This window comes from Scomber japonicus, chromosome 3 (assembly GCF_027409825.1).
Source record: "Scomber japonicus isolate fScoJap1 chromosome 3, fScoJap1.pri, whole genome shotgun sequence".
Lineage (NCBI taxonomy): Eukaryota > Metazoa > Chordata > Actinopteri > Scombriformes > Scombridae > Scomber > Scomber japonicus.
The window spans coordinates 7467686-7474774 of NC_070580.1; positions in this window are offsets into that span (position 1 = coordinate 7467686).

The window sequence follows — 7089 nt, forward strand, 5'->3', positions numbered from 1 at the left end:
GAATAATCTATGTCTCCATCATGACTCCCTCTCTCTCTCAAATTGAAACTCAACCCTTAAATGACAGAGCATATATAAATATTCATATGTATAAATTCATTCATTGCTATTTTGTAACATATCTAGGCTAAAACAGAAACACATTATAACAGAGTAAAATAAACAGTAATCAAACATCAAGTAAAAATAAAAATACTAATGACCAGTGTCTATGTCTATGTATGCTTGATACAAATGATGATCACATGACCAATGAACGCCCTCCAGATGATGATGTGAGGTAATAAGCAGTGTCACTTGTTTAATGGATTTCTTTTGAAATGATTGTTGCTATCACAAAGTAAATATAAATAAAGTCGGCCATGTCACAAGCCAAAGTCAGAAAGCCACTGGACAGATGTGTTTAAATCAATATCAACTGATTATCAACATTCCACATGTCCAGATGTTGACTGCTAATGCGAAAAACTGCACAGCTGCAATAGAGCAGATTCAGAAGCTGAGTAGTGTTTCAATACATAACTGATTACTTGAACTTAGAAATGTTGGCGTGGAAATAATACATATATATATATATATATATATATATATATGATTAGTTATATTACATGTATATATATATATATATATATATATATATATATATATATATATATATGATTAGTTATATTACATGTATATATACATGTGCTTGAATGACTATGGATGATATTTTATATTTAAAACATTCATTTGCACTGTAAGCTTGAAATTATTGGTCAGACTTTTTCACTTATAACAAATCAGATTTTAAGGCTCAGGATATGTCATGAATTATTTTTGTAATTTATTAAAGATGATTCATTTTCAAATTCACATTTCATTTAAAGATATATGGATAATATTCATTTGAGTGAAGTTTTGAGTTTTACTCTGATTACAGAATTGATCTCTATCATCTTATCATATTTTAACACAATTTTAAAAAACACTTCATTGTCTTATAGCTTTAATCACAGTTGAATTTATTTTCTTTGTACATTGTGTATGTATGTCAGAGTGTGTAAGTGTTGGGCGGCTGTCAGTGGACATGTGCACGTTTTGACTAAAATGTCAGTTTGCAGCTCTGAGCTGTGTCCTGAAGTGTCCTCTGCTGCTCACAATTAGGATCAAATCTAATTTGCAAACACAGAAGCATGCGAGCGCTCGTGCCAACACTCAGCAGTTTCAACCCACTGCTTCCTCTCCAAGACCATGTGTGTGTGTGTATGTGCATGTGTGTGTGTGTGTATGTGCATGTGTGTATGTGTCTGTGTGTGTATGTGCATGTGTGTGTGTTGTAACTAACTTATATTTTAACTTACACACACTTTATCGAGTGTGTGCATGGTGCCACTGCTGAGGGAGACGCAAACTCACACACACACAGACGCACACACACACACACACAATCACACACCATTGCTTGTGAAAGAAACCATTATCCCCTACGGAGCCCCAGACATCTGGGCTCGCTACACACAGCATGCAGGCAGCCTCAACCCCAACACACACACACACACACACACACACACACACACACACACACACACACATCTGTACACGACTGTGTGTGTGACAGATAAAGACAGCGAGATGGCATGCACAGTGTGTGTTCCTGTTGGACACATGAAACATGGGGATGGGGGGGGGGCATGAGAAAAAAAAAAGTCTGAGTCAGGACGTGTTACCCTAACGACCCCCCCGATCCCCATGGCAACGGGAGCTGGCACACACGCCCGGCACAAAGGCATTCTGGGAAGGCACAGGTTTTATATTGCCGCTGGCTTTACACTCCTGTGCCATCACCCCGGTAACACTAATGCTGCTCGGACCTCTAACACTCTGGAGCGACGCCACACACACACACACACACACACACACACACACTGGAAGAGTTATGACAATTCTGACAAGTTTCTTCCTCTCTCTCTCTGTCTCTGCTTCCCATTCTTTCTCTCTTACTGAAGATGGTCCTCATTCATCCTGCTGTCTCACGAGAAAGAGAGGGAGAGATTTGAGGAGGACGTGGAGGAAAAAAAGGGACAAGGAGTAGGAGGAGGAGGAGGAGGAGAGCGTGTTTACATGTGCAGTAATATCCCAGTTATGATCTGATTTATGTGTTTACACATATAAACATCATATCAAAGGTTCAGACATTTAAATAAACACTCATGCTGGTTTTAAACATTTGAATTCTAGGCTGAGGACTCTGATGGATCTTTTGATCATCCTCCAATTTGACTGCACGCAGCACTCCAGAAGTCCCGACCTCAGCAACTTTTCAGTTAGTTTGTAACACAAATTACATGATGAATGATTTAATGATGGTCTACACTCTGAAATAAATAATCTAGTCTGAGTGGTAATGAGGAGGATAAACTGTCGCAGTTGTCTTCCTTTAGTGGAGATAAGACAGAGAAGTCAAATACAGCAGATTCCAGACATTTAGGGAGTTTTCAAGCTTGGGTTGTTTAGTCCGGTTGAGAGTCTCTGTGGTTAGTTTTCCCCCCTTGATGTGATCCGTTTGGGCATATCTGCACACAGCGATGGTACTCTGGGGTGCAGACCAAAACAACCGTACAGTGACCGTTTAGACGATGTGGTCTCGGTTCATTCACAAACAAACACTACAGTGGTTTATTTGTGGGGTGGAACGCGATCCGACCTCCATCTGTACCGACTACTAGATGTACTCTGCATGTCTGAGCTAAACGGCTCCAGTAGCTGGGATGCGGGTGACCAAAAATCAGCAGCTGCTAGCAGCAAACTGGGCAATGAATGGAGATCTTGATCTGGACTTAAGGCTGCATGTTTTGGACATACTAGGTTTTTGACAGTGACCATAATTATGAACATAAAGAGAATGCATCAATCCTTGTGTTGTATTTCTGTATAGCTCAATAAAACCCTAACCTAACCCTAACCCTAACCTAACCCTAAGCCTCTTCTGTTCAAGAGCCCCTGGGAACTTGCTCATATTGCCCATATGGTAGATCCAGTCATGCCTGGACTAACAGTGAAGTATGTTGCATTCTTGATATTTGGGCAGATAGGACCTTCTTCAGACACAACCAACCAATGAACCTCCTTTTTTCTATATGAAAAGAAACCAAACCAGATGGAAAAATGCAACAAGTTCTCCAACTCATCCACTGATTCGAGCTACAGGTTTTTAAATGGCCTCAACAACCACCATGCATTCATTGTCCACTGTTAAAGGAGTATTAGGAATAGAAATGATAGCTAGCTTGGTGTAGAGTCAAATGGTGTTTTCATATCTACCCTGTTTCATGTGATGCAGAGCCAACCAGCCACAGACTTTGAATTTAGCATCAATTCAAAAGGTTAACTGCTAAATGTATCAGCTGGTTATGGACTGTCAAGAAACCCACAAGTATACTGTATGTGCCTGGAATGAGCACATTGGTGCAGAGACTTTCCCTGATCAATCAGAAAGTGAAAGTGAAAACAAAAGTGTGTTGTAATCAATTGCGTCCCACAGAGTGTATTTTGGCTGCTCCTCATCTGCCGTTAGTATCCAGACTTAAACTTTCCCCACATGAGTCCATGTAGTGCAGATGACTCCTCAGGGTTTGTTTATAATAAGACAGCATGAATATGAAATGGACCAAAACTATTTCCACTTTGGACCAAACTGAACTACAGGTGTGAAAACTTCCATGTGGGTTTTTCTGAAAATGATTCAAACAGCAGAATAATCCTCAAAACCAGCATGTAAACACACTCAGTGTTCAAACAGAGGCGCGCACCCTGTGTGTGTGTGTGTGTGTGTGTGTGTGTGTGTGTGTGTGTGTGTGTGTGCGTTTCCTGTCTCCTCTCTTCAAACACACATCTACACACACAGGTCAGGTCGATGCTGTTCAATATTAGCAGTAGATATCAATATATGACATCATGCTCTTACTCTGAAGACACTGACTCCACAAACTATCAGTGGTGGAATAAGTACTCACATCATTTACTTAAGTAAAAGTACCAATACAGGAATGTAAAATAAATGTAAATATAAATAAAAGTCCTGCATGAAACATCCTTAAAAGTTCATGAGCTTGATGTAGTTAAAATATTGCAGTAAAAGTACTATAGTATTATGAGTGATGTAGTATGCAGTATTACAGTAAAAGTACTACAGTATTATGAGTGATGTAGTATGCAGTATTACAGTAAAAGTACTGCAGTATTATGAGTGATGTAGTATGCAGTATTACAGTAAAAGTACTGCAGTATTATGAGTGATGTAGTATGCAGTATTACAGTATTATGAGTGATGTAGTATGCAGTATTACAGTAAAAGTACTGCAGTATTATGAGTGATGTAGTATGCAGTATTACAGTAAAAGTACTGCAGTATTATGAGTGATGTAGTATGCAGTATTACAGTAAAAGTACTGCAGTATTATGAGTGATGTAGTATGCAGTATTACAGTATTATGAGTGATGTAGTATGCAGTATTACAGTAAAAGTACTACAGTATTATGAGTGATGTAGTATGCAGTATTACAGTAAAAGTACTGCAGTATTATGAGTGATGTAGTATGCAGTATTACAGTAAAAGTACTGCAGTATTATGAGTGATGTAGTATGCAGTATTACAGTAAAAGTACTGCAGTAATATGAGTGATGTAGTATGCAGTATTGCAGTAAAAGTACTGCAGTATTATGAGTGATGTAGTATGCAGTATTACAGTAAAAGTACTGCAGTATTATGAGTGATGTAGTATGCAGTATTACAGTAAAAGTACTGCAGTATTATGAGTGATGTAGTATGCAGTATTACAGTAAAAGTACTGCAGTATTATGAGTGATGTAGTATGCAGTATTACAGTAAAAGTACTGCAGTATTATGAGTGATGTAGTATGCAGTATTACAGTAAAAGTACTGCAGTATTATGAGTGATGTAGTATGCAGTATACAGTAAAAGTACTGCAGTATTATGAGTGATGTAGTATGCAGTATTACAGTAAAAGTACTGCAGTATTATGAGTGATGTAGTATGCAGTATTACAGTAAAAGTACTGCAGTATTATGAGTGATGTAGTATGCAGTATTACAGTAAAGGTACTGCAGTATTATGAGTGATGTAGTATGCAGTATTACAGTAAAAGTACTGCAGTATTATGAGTGATGTAGTATGCAGTATTACAGTAAAAGTACTGCAGTATTATGAGTGATGTAGTATGCAGTATTACAGTAAAAGTACTGCAGTATTATGAGTGATGTAGTATGCAGTATTACAGTAAAGGTACTGCAGTATTATGAGTGATGTAGTATGCAGTATTACAGTAAAAGTACTGCAGTATTATGAGTGATGTAGTATGCAGTATACAGTAAAAGTGGTGGTTTGGTCTTGATGTATTTTTGTATTTGCTCTGCAGTGAAGCTTTAACTAAACTAAGACCAGTTTAAATTCTGTTTTTCTTCCTAACGAACCCAATAATTACTATACTTTCCCTACTGTAGTGACTAAATCGCCCCAGAAGGAATCTCTTAAGTTTGTGTTTTAATTGCTATGCTTACAATATAACTATAATTGCTGCTTTACTTCTTTGACAACAGTTGTTCATTTCCTGTCACACAAATAAATCAAATTTAAATTGTGCTCCTCTCCCTCCTTCTGTCTATTTGTTTGTCGTATCTAGCGTATAGTTACTGATTAGCCTGGGTTGTTGTGTCCTCTGACCCCCTCCCGGTGCCCCAGCCACAACTCAGAGGTCAGAGGTCAAACACCCTTTGGCCTTCCCCCCTCCCCTCCCTTGCTTTGTTACCATTCCTCCTCATCCTCCTTTTCGTTTCATCCTCTTTTCTCAAACCGTGGAGATTTTCACATGGTGGATGTTCTCTAGTAGAAGAGGTAGAGGGGTGCAATGAAGTAGAAGAGGATGATGTCGGAGATGTGTGTGTGTGTGTGCGTGCACGTGCATGTGTATGTGTTAGGTGTCACGAGGGCTGTCAGGGGTTAGGCCAGTAAATGAACAGCTGAGAGCGGTGATTTAGTCTGTATAAAAGCAGCCCAACTGTCATAACAAAGACACTCTGACAGCAGGCCAAGCGGAGACAAAGAGGAGTCACTGGCCCCCAGGAGGCCTCCAAAGACCCCTTTGGACACACACACACACATACATACATACATACATACAACACACACACACACACACACACACACTTACACAGACAATGGGGAGTCAACACAGGGCTCCCAGAGGCCTTGCGAGGGTCCAGGGGCCAGACTGGGCTTGGTTGAAAGAACCTAAGGCGTCCATTACAAAGCCTGGCAGGCGTCACAGGACCACAGCAGGCGAGGGGTCCTGTCACCCATGGGCCCCCATCACTGGCACCCACAGGCAGCATTAGAAGTGATGCCTCATCAGCAAATATCTTAACCAAGGAAACAGCATTGGGAGGTCTTTACTTTCTGCATGGGTGTAGCTGCGGGAGTCCGTTTTTATCATCTTCCTGTGTCCGTGAGAGTGTGTCTGTGTTGACGTCCATGTGCAGCCCATATTTTATAACTGTGTACATCATCTACATACGCAAACATCCAACACGGCATAAACAGAAGCATGGCTGTAACCGCTGTCCGCCATGCTGTCTGCTTTGGAAAACATCAGTGCCGTCAGACACTGAAGACCATAGATCATAAACTGGTCTCTTTTAACCATGACCACAGTCTAAAGTTAAAGCTGCACTCATCAATATTTTCGTATGAATTAAAAGATCAAATAAGAGTGAGCGAGATGAATCAGAGTGACAAACACTCAGGGAACTATCTCCTAATTCTATAGTCCCTCAGCTCTACAAAGCATTTCAATGTCTTTCAGTTCATTGTTGTACTTAGTGTCTACAACCTGTTCTGCACCAAGTAGTAGCTAAAAAGTATATTTTTATATTTATCAGGTATTTCCCCTGAGTTGTTGGCAAACCCCTACAATATTGGACTTTGATTCATCAGGTGGACAGAAACATGACTCCAAATCAATGTTAATGTCTCTCCATGTCTGCTGGATGTGTAATTAGGCAAATATTTGCTAACAACTTTCTTAAGTCA